Source organism: Ictidomys tridecemlineatus, chromosome 7 (assembly GCF_052094955.1).
Source record: "Ictidomys tridecemlineatus isolate mIctTri1 chromosome 7, mIctTri1.hap1, whole genome shotgun sequence".
NCBI classification, from domain to species: Eukaryota; Metazoa; Chordata; class Mammalia; order Rodentia; family Sciuridae; genus Ictidomys; species Ictidomys tridecemlineatus.
Genome location: NC_135483.1, coordinates 153,668,318 through 153,683,943, shown reverse-complemented (window position 1 = coordinate 153,683,943; position 15,626 = coordinate 153,668,318). Strand labels below are relative to the sequence as shown.

The 15,626-nt window shown below is 32.7% G+C and overlaps 1 protein-coding gene and 1 long non-coding RNA gene across 3 annotated transcripts in view; one reads left to right on the top strand and one right to left on the bottom strand.

The window, feature by feature from the left end:
* Window positions 1–15,626, bottom strand: part of LOC144365583 (uncharacterized) — a 411,011-nt gene that overhangs the window by 4,153 nt on the left and 391,232 nt on the right. The window lies entirely within an intron of this gene.
* Calcrl (calcitonin receptor like receptor) overlaps window positions 13,915–15,626 on the top strand; it is a 100,736-nt gene continuing 99,024 nt past the window's right edge. For both annotated transcript variants that reach the window (XM_021725777.3, XM_005324393.5), the window contains exon 1: window positions 13,915–14,297. The gene's annotated coding sequence lies outside the window, so the exon portion shown is untranslated. The remainder of the gene's footprint in view (window positions 14,298–15,626) is intronic.

Here is a 15,626-nt window from a genome sequence, read left to right as displayed (position 1 = left end):
CCAATTTCTAGAGGTGATTTCAATGCACCCCTATCGCTAATTTCTAAGCACATTCAATCTGCCTAAATTGAACCAGGAAGACAGAGAAAACCTAAACAGGCCAATATCAAGTAATGAAATCAAAACAACAATTAAAAGTTTTCCAACAAAGAAAAGTTCAGGACCAGAGCGTTTTTCAGCTGAGTTCTACCAGACCTTTAAAGTTGAACTAAATCTAGTATCACTCAAATTATTCTATAAAATAGAAATGAAGAGAACATTCCCAAATACATCCTATGAAATTAGTATAACTCTGATACCAAAACCAAACAAAGATACATCAAGAAAAGAAAACTACAAACCAATAAGCCCACTGAGCATAGATGTAAAAATCCTTTATAAAATATTAAAAAACCATATTAAAAAAATACATCAGGAATATAATGTAGCATCATCGAGTGGGCTTCACCACAGAATGCAAGCCTTGTTCAACATATGCAAATCAATAAAGGTAATTCAAAATATAAATAGAATTAAGAACAAGAATCATATGATCATTCCAACAGATACAGAAAAGCCTTTTATGAAATCCAGAACCTCTTCATGTTAAAAAAAAAAAAAAACTGGAGAAAGTAGTGATAGAAGGAACTTATCTCAACATTATAAAGGCTAGATATGACAAACCTAGAGTTAATATCAAACTGAATGAAGAAAAACTGAAAGCTTTTTCTTTAAAATCATGAACAAGACAAAGATATCCACTCTCTCCACTCCTATTCAATACAGTCTTTGAAACTCTAGCCATAACAATCAGGCAAGACAAGGAAACTAAACAGTCATGAAGAGAAAAGAAGTAAAATTATATCTGTCTGTTAATGGTGTGATCCTATATCTAGAAGACCCCAAAACTGGTTAAAGATAAGTGAATTCATTAAATAGTAGAATACAAGACCAACACTTGTAAATCAATAGTTTTTCTATCCTCCAACAGTGATTCTGCTGAGAAAGAAATCACAAAATCTATTTCACTCACAGTAATCTCAAGGCAAAAAAACAAAACATAACAGAACAAGAACCTCAGAAATTAATCTAATCAAGGAGGTGCAAGATCTCTACAATGAAAATTAGATAACACTGAAGGAAAAAAATTGAAGGAGACCAGAGAAGATTCAAACACCTCTCATATTCTTGGATAGGAAGAATTTATATTGTCATAATGGACATATTACAAAAAATGTTATATAGATTACAAAAAAAATCTCCATCAAAATACCAATGACATTCTTGGTAGAACTAGAAAAAAACAGTCCTAAAATTCATTTGGAAGAATACAAGGCCCAGAATAGCCAAGGCAATACTGAGCAAGAAGAGCAATGCTAGAGGCTTCACAATACCTGATCTCAAATTACACTACAGAGTTATAGCAACAAAACCAGCTATGGCATTGGCATCAAAACAGACATGAAAATCAGTGGAATAGAATACAAGACACAGAGACAAACCCACATACAGTTATCTGACACTGGAAAAAGGTGCCAACCATATATATTGGGAAAAAAAGGATGGCTCTTTAACAAATGGTTCTGAAAAAACTGAATATCTATATGTAGAAGAATAAAACTAGTAACCTATTAATACCTGCACAAAAGTCAAATCATCATTTATTTAAGACCAAAGAATTAAATCCTAAATTTTGCAACTTCTAGAAAAACAAATGAAGGGTCAACACTCAAAAATATTGGTGAAGGCACTGACTTCCTTGACAAAACCCCTAAAGCTCAAGAAATAAAACCAAGTATCAATAAGTAGGATGCTATCAAATTAAAAACTTCTGTGCAGCAATGGAAAAAATTAAGAGCATGAAAAGGGAGCCTACAGAATCAGAGAAAATCTTTGCCATCTATTCCAGTGACTGGATTAATATCTAGAACATATAAAGAGCTCTAAAAACTTAACACCTCAGATTCCAAATCAATAAATAAATGGACAAAAGAATTTAACAGACATCTCTCAAAAAAAGAAATGCAAATGTCCAACAAACATATGAAAGAAAGATTCGATAACTCCAGCAATCGGACAAGTGTAAATCAAAACTACACAAGAAATTTATCTTACTCTAGTTAGAATAGCAATTATCAACAATACAAATAATAATAAATGCTGGCAAGGACATGGGGAATGGGTACACTAATATGTTGCTCATGGAACTAGAAATTGATACAACTACTCAGGAAAGTAGTATGGAGATTTCTTAAAAAATTAGTAATGGAATAACCATACTACCTAGCTCCCCCACTCCTGGCTATTTATTCAAAGACAGTAAAATGCGCATACTATAGTGATACAGTCATATCAATGATTATTTCAGTGCAATATATAGCTAAACTCAGATGCCTATCAATAGATAAATGGATTAAAAATGTAATATATATTATATATAAATTATATATATATATATATATATATGAATGTAACAAGTGTGTGTGTTTGTGTGCGTATGTGTGTATAAACACATGCAATGGCTTCTTAGCCATAAAGAAGAATAAAACAATGACATTTGCCTGCAAAAGAATGGAACTGGAAACATGTTAAGCAAAATAAGCCAGACTTATAAAATTAATGGTTAAATGTTTTCTCTCATATTCAGAAACTAGCACAAAATAAGGAAAGTGGGAGCAGATATCATAAAGATATTGAATAGATCAGCAGAGTAGATGAAGGGGATGGCAAGAGAGGGAGGAGGGACAGGAAAGGGGACAAAATCACAAGGAATTCTACCTTTGGTATATATAAATACATATGTCATGAAACACCAATCTAAAATAAATAAGTGAGAGAAAGACCCATAAAGTAAAGGAAGGAGATCAGGGAGAGGGAGCAAGAGAGAGAAAGAGTTGGCACCAGGGACTGAAATGGAGTAAATTAAATTTCATTCATGTGTGATTTTGTCAAAATGAACTCAACTATTATTTATAAATATAATGCACTAATAAAAGAAAAAGAAAAATAATTCTGGTGTTCAGCAAGATTAATGTATATAAGTTCAACCTATGAAATCAAAAGCATTATATATATATAAAATTTAAAAATATTTTGCAGTCACAATAGAAAGAACTCAAAGGTACCTAACAATAAATCCCATAAAATATGATTTCTAAAATATTCAGAAAAAATCCATAGAGAAAATTCACATGTTATTGAAAGGCATAAAAATGAATATTTTCCTATTAAGCATAATCTTTAGAATTAGTATTCAAAGCCAAATAAGACATCAATAAAACTACATTATGAAGAAACTTGGTATTTAAAATACAATAAGCCATTTTTTAAAATACAGTAGTGAAACAAAATTTTAAAAACATCTAAGAATAAAAAAAGCCATAGAGATGGAAAAAAATGGGTATTCAGTAGCACACCCTGAAGTTACAAAAGTTCTTGGAAAATAGAAGAAATAAAATAGAAGAAAAGTGGTAGAGAAGGAAAGGACACTGATTTGTTCCATTATTAAAATTGTCATCAAAGCCAGCAAAGGAACTCCCCCACAGCACACCCCATCATAAACACACACACACAGACACACACACACACACACACACACATACACACACACACACACACACAAATTTCAAATACTAACAACAAAGAGAACATTCCTAAAGGAATGGAAAAGAACACAGAGGAATAATTCATATACAGAAGTAGAAATAAAAATAAATTCTAATAGCAAGAATAGAAGGAAGCCACAGATGATCCCATGAGGAACTCTAAAGTATAAGGAATAGCTGTTAGAATCTATTGTTAAAATTCCTTTAGCTAATAGCCCTAAGCCATTGTGAGAAATCCTTTAATACCAGTTAGTGTTTCAATGATATTTATGGAGTGCTTTGCTGAAAGACAAAATTAATCAAATATAGAGATGTTGAATGCCTTTACTTCACCTCAGGCTTTGGAGGAAAGTTTTATAGTGTGAACTAAGAGATAGTTGTTTCTTATACAAATACTGAGATTAATTTGGTGGATGAAATTGTTCTAATTTCCCTGTCCCCACATTTCCTCATATTAGAATGCATGTATTGGACTAGATTGCCTACAAACAAAACCTCTTGCAGTTTGAATATTGTACAATTCTATGAGAATGTTATTTTAAAGCATCTAATACCAATATTTGGTGATTCCCAAAATGTTCTGTAATGGCCATTGTTGATTTTCCACATCCTAGAGTAAGGGAGTCATTAAGCAGTATATATTCAAAAGTAGCCTAGGGTGATACAGCTTGCCATCTCTAAAATGTTTATACTTGCGATTTTTCTTTTTAGACCCTAATTAATTTCCAAACATCAAAAGATTATGTGATAAACTCCCATGATACTATTTAATTCACTTTGACAGATTCCAAATGCCTTAATATTGGGGCTTTGTTTTACTACCAAAAAGCATTTTCTGAAGCAGTGAATATGTGCACCTCCACATTATATATTCTGGAGAAAATAATTCCTGTGCAGCTGATTTACACCAATTGATCAAAGCATTTCAGGCTCATGAAAACTTTTTAAACAATTTTAAAAGAGTTGAGTCTCTTTTTAAACCATTTTTTAAAAAAACTAAACAAGTTTAATTAAAAATAAATTAATGAAAATCAGGCTTTTCTAGTAGAAAATCTTTTATTTTGATCCATTATTTGTCCTAATAACTTTATGTGTGTGTGTGTGTGTGTGTGTGTGTGTGTGTGTGTGTATGTATTTGTAGTTGTCAATGGACCTTTATCTTATTTATTTATATGTGGTGCTGAGAATTGAACCCAGTGCCTCATGTTAGGCAAGCACTCTACCGCTGAGCTACAACCCCAGCTCCTGTCCTAATAAGTTTTAAACAAACTGAACTTGAAGCCAAATTTAGCCAATTTCTTTCAACATTAGTGATGGATTATTGTACTTCATTAATTTTTAATAATCACCAAGTCAGCTATGAGCCTCAATGTCTTGGAGGTTGTAATCCAATTTTAATCTGTATTTTTGCAAAGTCTATAATACAGATATACTGAAATCTCCTTTTAAGTGACAGGAGCTCTCAAGTTAGAAACCAGAGGAAACTCCTACTTCCCTCTTCTTAGTCCTTCAATCAGAAAGCTAAGAACTTTGACCTTCCAATAGTCTTTTATTTTTAACATTATCCCCACTCTCAACAGAATGTTCCACAAAATTTGTAAATCACTCTAGGGAAATGTCCAAAGAGTTTCAAAATATGAACAGCTGTGAGCTACCTAAATCATCCATTTTGCCAAGAAATTGCTATTCCAGAGATGAAGAAATAAACAATTACAATTTTTTTTTTACTGAAAATATCTGCCACTGTTCATTGAGAAAGTCTTTAATATTGTAAAGCTAAATATAAGTTACAAAACTTTTAACTGTTTATTTTGTTCACTTTTTCACAAGCTATACACATACAGACATTTAATTAGGGAGAAAATCTTCAAAATTCAGTCATCATAGCTTCTCTCATTTCTACTATCTGCCAATAAACTGTCAGACACAAATGAAGAATGGGAGAAAAAAGTCAAACACCAGATTAGATATACAAAGTATACTGGATCTGGATTCAAATCAACTTGAATTTGAGCATACAGGCTGTTTTAGTTAGCTTTTATTTTTGTCTCTGTGACGCAAGAAACTGACAAGAACCATTAAAGGAGGACAAGTTTGTTTGGCTTACAGTTTCAGAGGTTTCAGTCCACAGAGAGCTAACTGCATAGCTCTGGGCCCAAGGTAAGGCAGAACACCATGGCAGAACGGTGTGGAGCAGCTCAGGACATGACAAGAAGCAGAAAGAGAGCTCTGCACCTCAAAGACAAAATATCAATACCAAAGGTATGTGCACAGCAACCTACCTCCTCCAACCTCCTCTTATCTGACTGAGTTCAGTTACCATGCAGTTAATCTACATGAATGGATTAATCCATTGATTGTGTTACTGCTCTTATCATGCAATTATTTCACCTCTAAATGTTCTCACATTGTCTCACATAGGAGCTTTTGAGGGATGCTAAATATCCAAACCAAAACATAGGCTTTTATATTTTTTTTGAGCAGTAACAGTATACCTTTTTATTATGTTGTAAATTGTTTTAATTAGTTATACAGGAGAATGCACTTTGATATCTTTTAAATATTCACTGTTTTGTCTGCAAAATGACTGAGAAAATAAAAACAGCAGCACAAGTGCAAAGTGCTTAGCATACTGTCCACTACATCTCAGGCATTCCATGAAATGGTAACCGTTGCTATTACAAGTTACTAAATGCTTAATGGTTAAAAATTTTAGAATAGTCTCTTTGAGCTATAAGAACTATTACTCAAATAATCTAGGTAATTAAAAGTTAAAGGAGGAAATTTGGCAATTTTTTTTTCAAGAGAGAGAGGAGAGAGAAAGAATTTTTTTAATATTTATTTTTCAGTTTGCGGTGGACACAACATCTTTATTTTATTTTTATGTGGTGCTGAGGCCCAGCGCATGCCAGGCAGCGCATTACGGCTTGAGCCACATCCCCAGCCCAAAGAGGAAAATGTTTTTAAAAAATTATACACTTAGAGAATTAAAACTTATATATTTATTTTTGAGATAATTGCATAACAGGTAGTAGTAACATTTTTAATATAAAAAAATTAACAAGGGTAAAAATCAGTGAATGGGGGCTGGGGATGTGGCTCAAGCGGTAGCGTGCTCGCCTGGCATGCGTGTGACCCTGGTTTGATCCTCAGCACCACATACAAAGATGTTGTGTCTGCCAATAACTAAAAAGTAAATATTAAAATTCTCTCTCTCTCTCTCTCTCTCTCTCTCTCTCTCTCTCTCTCTCTCTGTCTCTAAAAAAAATCAGTGAATGGTTCTTTATATTTTTCTAACGAACGTATGCAAAATTCATTTAAAAATATTTAAATGTGTTCCGTGTCTCTAAAATATTTTTTTTAATTGGGAATTGAAATTAGGGGTGTCTTACCACTGAGCTACATCCCAAGTCCTTTTTATTTTATTTTTTTGGAACAGGGTCTCACTAAATTACAGGAGCTAGCCTCAAGCTTGTGATCCTCCTGCCTCAGACTCCCAAGTTGCCCAGCTCTAAAAGAATTTTATTTTGAAAAATGACCTCTATTTCTTGTGCTATTTCCCTAAATATTTTGAACTTTATCTTTGTGTTCATGTGTGAATAGTATAAGAAATCACAATACGAAATAGAAAACTAGTCAAGTGAGTGTTGATGTTTTAATATCATCGTGCTATTTTCTGATTTCCTTTTGTCAATATGGAATTACGTACAGGAAGCCCAAACAACCTTATTATCTGGTTTATCATCTATATAATTTTCTTCTAAAGTATCTGAAATAGTTTGCCACATTAAATATTTTTTTAAGTAATGGGATATGAGCATGTTGTAAAGGAGAGGTTTAGTAACTCAATGCTTTACAAACAAGCGTCAGTTCTACCAGTTCCCAATTGTGTCAAAAGCTCTAAGATTCTGTTCCCTCACCTGAAAAGTGAAAATACAACTTTCACAGGATTAAATAAAGAAAATACCTAAATCATATAACATATTTCTGAAAAAATGCCAGTCATAAACATTATTAGTATTCTGTCTCAACTTCCCTTAAAATATAACAAACCCAATATTGCTATTAGATATTATTAGATACTTAAAATATATGAGTTAATCTAATACACAATTGAATTCTTGTTTTGTGCATCAATATAATTAATCCAAATAGAAGAAAGTCTTCTGGCTATAGTATTTTTATTTTCTGGAAAATCACAGGTGCCTTTAGAAATTAATTTTAAGAACATCATATGTAAGGGACTATGATTAAAATGTGGACATTAACGTCAACTAATACATTATAATAAGACATTAAAATATTTCTCCAGAAAATTTCTTTGTACTTGCTTCCTTACCTTAGTCCTACCTAGCTCAAAAGCATACTTTTAAAACATGCTTTAGATTATATGACCCAGATACTAAGTAAAACAAATCCCTTACAATAGTTCACTTTTGCCCAACATTATTTGTCCTCTCCTTCATGTGGCAACTCTTGTCTTGCTTAATGGACTCAAAACTCCAGAATAAAAAATTCAGATGCAGCACTTTTACAGGTTTTGTTTACCTGTATCAGTCTTTCTTTGAGACTGGGTACCCCTCCCACATACCCTTTAATTGATCAGATGCCCTTAACTCCTAATTGCCTGGGAGAATTATCTGCTAGAAGCTACCAGCTGACATATACATTGAAAAATATGATGCCATTTTAATTTGTGTCTTTGTTTACACCATGTTTTAATAGTTAATATTGTTTGCCTTTGCAATATTTTATGAAGTACCTATTTTCACTGTAAATGAACTGTTGTTTTAATTATATAGTCTACCATAAATACCCATCTAGTGTCACTCTAGCTATAAAATGCTTTGAAATGTTTTCTTGGTCATCTTCCCTACTTGTTGGAATCTTTTCATTACAGAAAAAGAGAATTCCATTTTTATTCCTGTTAGCAACATTTTGTAATTTGAGAATATTTGACACTAGAGGGCAGGATGAGACTGTAGATATCTAATTTCTCAAATCTAAGTATAACAAGAAGGATCTGACACCTTCTCAAAGGTCTGAAGAGTTTTGTGAGGCAAACACATATCATTATCCTTTCATATAAGCATTATATATAGTTATGCATTCTTTTTTTGCTTTCTGATGTGCTCATGCTCTGAGTTTTTTTAAATTTTATTTTTTAATTTGTTCTAATAAGTTATGCATGCTCTTATATTTAAAACTCACATTGCCACAGTAAAATTAATATAATGTAAGATATAATAGAGTGGTGTTAAATGACATGAGTAAGTTTTTGAATAAAGTAGAGAAAAACATAAATGGCTAATACTTTCACAAATTATACAATTACTATGAAAATAGTTGAATAAAATTATTAGTTTAAAACAAGATTAATACCATTTGAGATCTTTTGAATCTAATGGTTAAATTATTAAAGAAAACTGTGACTTGTTCAATTAAATGCTACTTCAGTGAAGGTGTTAAATACTCATTTGAATCAATCTTTTGTTTTCAAAAGCAAGATCAATATACAGCAAATAAGAGGCATTTCAGAGCAAATTCACAGAAAATTCAAACCCAGAGATGAAAAAGCATTTTTTTAAATGTGAACTAACAACTATCTTAGAAATAGCAAGAATTATTTTAAACTCCTCTGGCAAAGGAGATCAAAGTCTTCCCAGAGAGTTACTCACTCTAAGCACTTATTTACCACTTGTCACTATGGATATATATGGGCTAAGATGACCATATTCATAATTTTGTCTAAACCAGAACACTTTTGAATGTGGAAGTATAAATTGGGACTTATCCTAAGAACCAAGACTGACAATCACCCTACCAAAGAGTGTTTAACCTCAGAAAGTTCATTTAAAGTAAGCATTTATAATTTTGTTCTATTTAAAACTCATTTTAATTGATTTATTACATATTTCATTTGCCAGTAGTAGTTCTTTATTCTACCAATAGTCAACTTTCAAACATTAAAAAAAATCTGTATGCTGATTTCCCCAAAAGACACAAACCCATCAGAGATTAAGAAGAGCAATTTTTTTAATAGGAAACATTTAATCAATTTTTTGATGTTACTTGACCCTGCTGGGAAACAAAATACTACATATCGACAAGTAAAATTGTTCTATTTACTATATATGGATTAGATATATTGACTTTCTCTGCCTCCCTTCCTCCCTCCCTCCCTCCCTCCCTCCCTCCCTCCCTCCCTCCCTCCCTCCCTCCCTTCCTTCCTTCCTTCCTTCCTTCCTTCCTTCCTTCTATTCTTCCTTCCTTTTTTCTTTTCTTCCTTCCTGCTTTGTACTAGGATTGAATCTAGAGGTACTTTACTACTGAGCTATATTCCTAGCCCTTTAATTTTTTTTTTTTGTTGTTGTTGTTGTTTTTAAGACAGGGTCTCACTAAGTTGCAGAGGCTGACCTTGAACTTCAGGTCCTCCTGCCTTAGCCTCCCAAATCACAGGATTATAGATATGCACCACTGTATCTGGTTGGACTGCTTATTTTATATTTAGTTTTCTACAATTTTCAAATTCTTACTTCATAGTGAATATTTTTAAAACAACAGTATTATTTCCCTTAAAATGATAAGTTGCATACATAATTAAAGTGAAAAGCTGACCTTTGATTTTGGTAATAGACAAGAGCACAATCTTTCAATGACCTAGCCATTAGATAAAGATTCTTTACCAAATGCGATTAATTTATCTTTGAGAAGTAATGTGAAAAACTGCTAACATCAATTGCTAGGTAAAATGGTAAAAGATCAGGCCAACTTGTTTCCTAGCTAGAGTAATTTTTTGATGTAAAGTATTATGTGTTTCTCTTCAAGTCATTGGTGTGTGTGTGTGTGTGTGTGTGTGTGTGTGTGTGTGTGTGTGTGTGTGTTTTGCTTGGGATTGAACTCAGGGCCTTGCACAAGCTTGGCAAGCTCTCTCCCACTGAGCTACACTTTCAGCCCTACTGCTGAATTTTCAATAATTCAGAGTGTACAAACTTTTATTAGGTGAATTAAGTATCCCGATATTAGTAATGACTTTCATACTATTTAGAACACAAACAAATTATTAACTCACAATATCATAACCCAAAATCTTAATAACAATTCTGTTTTAAATGCTTTCTTTGACTTCTTATTTTTGCAATTTCACAGGGATGGCCTGTCCATAATATATTTCATGTAAAAGTGTTTCATTTTTGTTTTTGTTTGCTTTTCTTATTTTCACAGAATTGTGCCATAGGGATTCAAAATAAGTGGTCAGCTTAGTCAATAAAAAACTAAGTAATTACACCATATTTTTGGCCTAATTTGATTAATTTTGTCAAATCAGTAATTCAGAGATTTTGAGTTAGCATCCTTTTGACTGTAAGGCCAGTGCATTTTACATGGTAGCCTGCATTCCCTATTGAGGAATGATGGCACTTATAGGTCTATATAGGACAATGAGGGTAGGCATAAATCCTGTGCATGGGATTCTGCAATGGAAATGTGTGATTGCTGTTCGCACCATTCTCCACTCCTACAGAAAACCCTATTGAAAGTGCTCTGCATAGTCACATGAAGCCTCTGTTGGCAGCATCAGTTGCTAATTGCAGAGAATCTGGCACTTGAGCCCTCATGTGCTTGTCAAGTATTCTGTAAATGACTAAATAGCAGGACACATTCTGTTTTTCCTTAACTCCCTAAAACACAACTAGAACAGGGTCTGACTCAAAATACAGGCTTAGTCACTCAACCCACCTCATTGATCATTGAAATATATTTTCTTAGTTCTGCCAGTTTTTTTCAAAACACTAATCATGTTTAAGTGTATATTTGAAATATTTTCCACGTGTATCTTTTCACATAATTTGGTATACTCAGATGAGCTCTCTGAAAGTCCTCCTACCATTATTTCTTCTGAAGTTTGTAAAAGGCCAAATCCTTTTAATTAATTATTTTATGTCTTATCTAATATCCTTTCCATTCCTTTTTTATTCTAATTTGTTATACATGACAGCAGAATGCATTACAATTTATATTACACATATAGATTACAATTTTTCATCTATCTGGTTGTATACAAAGTATATTCACACCATTCATGGTAAAATGCCAACTCTTAATGATCTGATTATTGAGATGTCATTTTCCTGTTGTTTCTCGTATGAATGATATTGACAGAAATTTATCCAAGATCTTCATGGATTACAACCATTGTGAATAGCATTTGACAAATAGTAGAGGAGAAAGAGCATTGGATTACTAATCTTACCAACAAAAACTCTAAGCACGGATTTTACTTTGCTACTATTGGGCAAATGTAATGAATGCAAAAAAGAAATACTGATTTCACATATTTACTTGAAATTATTTTTTAGTTTTTTAAAATAATTTCAAAAACTACACTTTGATCCTTTTGCAAGGTTTCAGATACTATTCTTACCATGGAAGATGCAAAGACAAGGCCTAGGATTGCATAAATGTTAAAACCTAGTATTTGATTTTGCTGTGAATCTTAGTGTGGGAACACCAAGCCTATAAAACTTTGTCAAGACCACACCAGAAAGGATCTGATCCAGTTCTGGAATTTCTTGTCTCTTGGTCCAACCCCAGTGTTTTCTACTTCTTTCTTAGTAGCTCCCTGAGCAGAGTACTAGCTCCACATCAGAGCTCACTACAGCTTTCACTTAAGCAATATACACACTGGTTTTCTGATTGAGGAGTCCTGGTGGTGTCAGTAATGATTTGCAGCACTGAATTTTCTCCTCATTGGCTGAGTAAAACAGCTTAAAAAGAAGTATAGCTCAATGACTCTCCAAAGCAGAGCAAAAGTAAGCTCTTATTTCAAAACATAATACTATAAAACTAGATAATTTAAATTATATGGTTATTTTTTATATCCCAGTAACCACAATAGCAGCATAAACTCAGTTGCCTAAAAGTCTTCTCTCTTAGCTATAATTGATAGCAATTATCAACTATATATCGATTTTAATGTTTTTACCATGTTTTTATATGTATTTTTAAATCAAATTTGATCACACATACCAAAAAAAAATTAACAGATTCTGTAATAAATTTTCTTCCATAGATCCAGGTAATAAAAATGTCAACAGGAATATTTCAGAAACATGATGTTCTTTAATTTCAGTTGCCTTTGCTTCTATTCTTAGTCTACAAGAAGTCTGGGCATCTCATTTTGGTCCTTAATTGCAATAACTTTCCTATATCTCTGTTCCTATGATCGCAATTCAATATAATTTGAATGACCATCATAGCATCTGATATATTTCTAAATGTTATGAAATTTGTTGATTCAAAGTCTTAAAGACAGAAAGGATGTCTACTGTTAGATATATATATTTTTTCTAGTTCATAGATGAAAGAGATGCCAAGATTAATGAACTTTTAGTATTGTTTGGGTTTAGGAGTTAAAATTATCATTGCATCTTATACAGGGTTATATTAAAAAAAATGACAAGTACATTTAAGTTTAAAACTTTTTCCCCAGATTTTATTCAACAAATTATTAAACATATTCTGGGCATAATTATATTTGGGATTTTTTTCTTAAAAATTAAATTCAGTATATATTTTGCATTACTTTATAATGTTATATGATAAAATATCATGTTTTCTTTAAAGTTACTTTAAAGTTTAAAATATTATAATTTTTACATCATAGACAGTGAGAGTTACACTAAATATTTTAAAGTATGTGCAATCATCTTAAAATTATGAATTCTAAAAAAATATTTTCTCTAGTATTTTGTTAAATATATAGTTTGAAAAAATAATGCATTCTATATGCTCATTGGTTTATGACACATAAATTTACATTATGGAAAAAGTTTTTAAAAGTTTAAAAAGCTGCAAGATTAAATTTCTTGACATAATTAGGGAATGTTGAGGATTAAGATTTACCTATCAGTGCTCCAAATTAGTGAGTCGGATTACAGAATTAATTCTGATGAATGTTGGTTTTCTTTTTTTTCCATGCTCACTTTATAAAGATGTCTTAAAAGTTTACAAAGCATCTTGTGATGCTTTGTAAACACTAATTCAACCTAGAAACACACACTCTCTCTCTCTCTCTCACACACACACACACACACACTCACACACACACACACTCACTCACACACACACACACACACACACACACACACACACACACACACACAGCCTCCTAACTCCTTTGATTCTTTTATATTCAGATTTCTTTCAAATCACAGCCAGCTTTGTTTGGCAAGTTCTAACAGAACTCACACAAGGTGAAAGCCAGCCAGCTTTTGCTGGTTAACAATGTAATCATACAGCATATGATCTCTGTCTGTTCAGGCTGCTTCTTGCTCTGGTCTCAGAAAAGAAAGGAGTGCTGCTCCTTTCCTGGGGTATGCTATTTGAGAAAGAGAGTAACCTAACACTAACTGCAGGCGGGGTCAGAGTGATGTAACAGGAAGCTCTGATGTTTCCCTTCTGCTGCTGATCACTTACAATCTGACAACACTTCTAATCTACTCAGAACAACTCCTGTCTCTCCAGCAGAGTGTCACCTCCTGCCTTGGACCATCAGGCTCTGCTAACCAGAGCTCACCCTGCCTGCAGGATCACATTGCATGGCTTTCACTCTTTCTCACCTTGCCTGGGAGTAAATCTCTTTTGCGGAATCTCAGAAAATCAAATTCCATCCTGAGGCTATTTCACCAAGAATTTCCTTAGGAGCTGTGCTGGGTAAGTGCATTATTCAACATAAATATGTTTATTCTGAGTAGTGTTCTCATGTAGTTTCACAGTGTTTCTACCAAGAATTTAGTAAGTGGCATTGAAATAATGTTGAAACTGTCTCATTTATTTCACATGTTAGAGAAACCACAGCATATTAAACAAAAGTGCACACAAAATTTATTTACTACTGCATATTGTTATTTACAGTGATATTCTAGAAAATAAATTCACCAAATAATAAAAATCTAAATGGATTAAAAGGCATATTTTCTGAACAAATACCTTTTTCAGGGAACAATGCCTTTTAAAATTAGTTCTACTCTGAGCTGAACTTGAATCATGACAGCTGGAAAACATTTCTCCCCCAGGAAGGGTCTTCAAACTTTCCATATAATCAAAGTTCTAAGAAAGGAGTGAAAGGGGTGAGTCCCACTCTGTGCTTAAACTTCAGGTGGAGTTAAAAGTAATTAATTTAGATTCATTACATTTACCTCCTATCCGCCTTTCACTTCTATTTAAACGTGTACCTCTAGTATTGAACTAATGGAATTTTCATTGTTCATTGCTGCCAAATGTGTTTAAATCTCTTTTGTTAACCCTAAACTGTTTCCGTTGTATTTGGATTAAGGGAGAATTGCAAAGAGGGAAAAGAAAGCACCCTAGAGTTAATTAAATGTAGATATTAATTCTTAATTTTAAAACTGTTTAAAAGAACTTGACCAGTATTCCTCTAGGAGATTTTGGGGAGAGGGTAGGATATCGAGATATCTGTGGATAAAGAAGCATAACAGGACTTTCTCAGATGAATTTATTGGGTCATTAAACAGAGAATTAAATTATGTATTAAAAAAAGAACTTCCAGAATAAAACTTACTGAAATGTTGAGATGAGACATCTGCGAATGCTCTTTCCAACAGTACAGACTGTCCTGCACAATAGAAGGAACTAATGTCTATGTAGTAAGTTGTTGGTATAGAGATTTCACAAATTTGTTGAGAAAGAAAGTGAGATATCAGATTTGGGACTAAATTATGTTGATTAGCATATTTTAAAGTAATACATGTTCTTACCTTAATGAAATTATGTTCCACGAGTTGTCCTTCACTGGAAGCATCCTGGGCTCAATCACTCATAGTCTGGCACAGTAACAGTAGACAATGGATTCATCCTGACTAACTTCTTGGTGACTTTTTACTTGATTTTCCCACAGATTTTTTAACATAATGGAATCTTTAATTAATTTTATATTTGTGATTTCTAAAAGTATTGTGGCTGATTTCTCTCCTCTATTCAATCTTTAATTCTACTTTAATGTTCCCTGACACATGTGTAGAA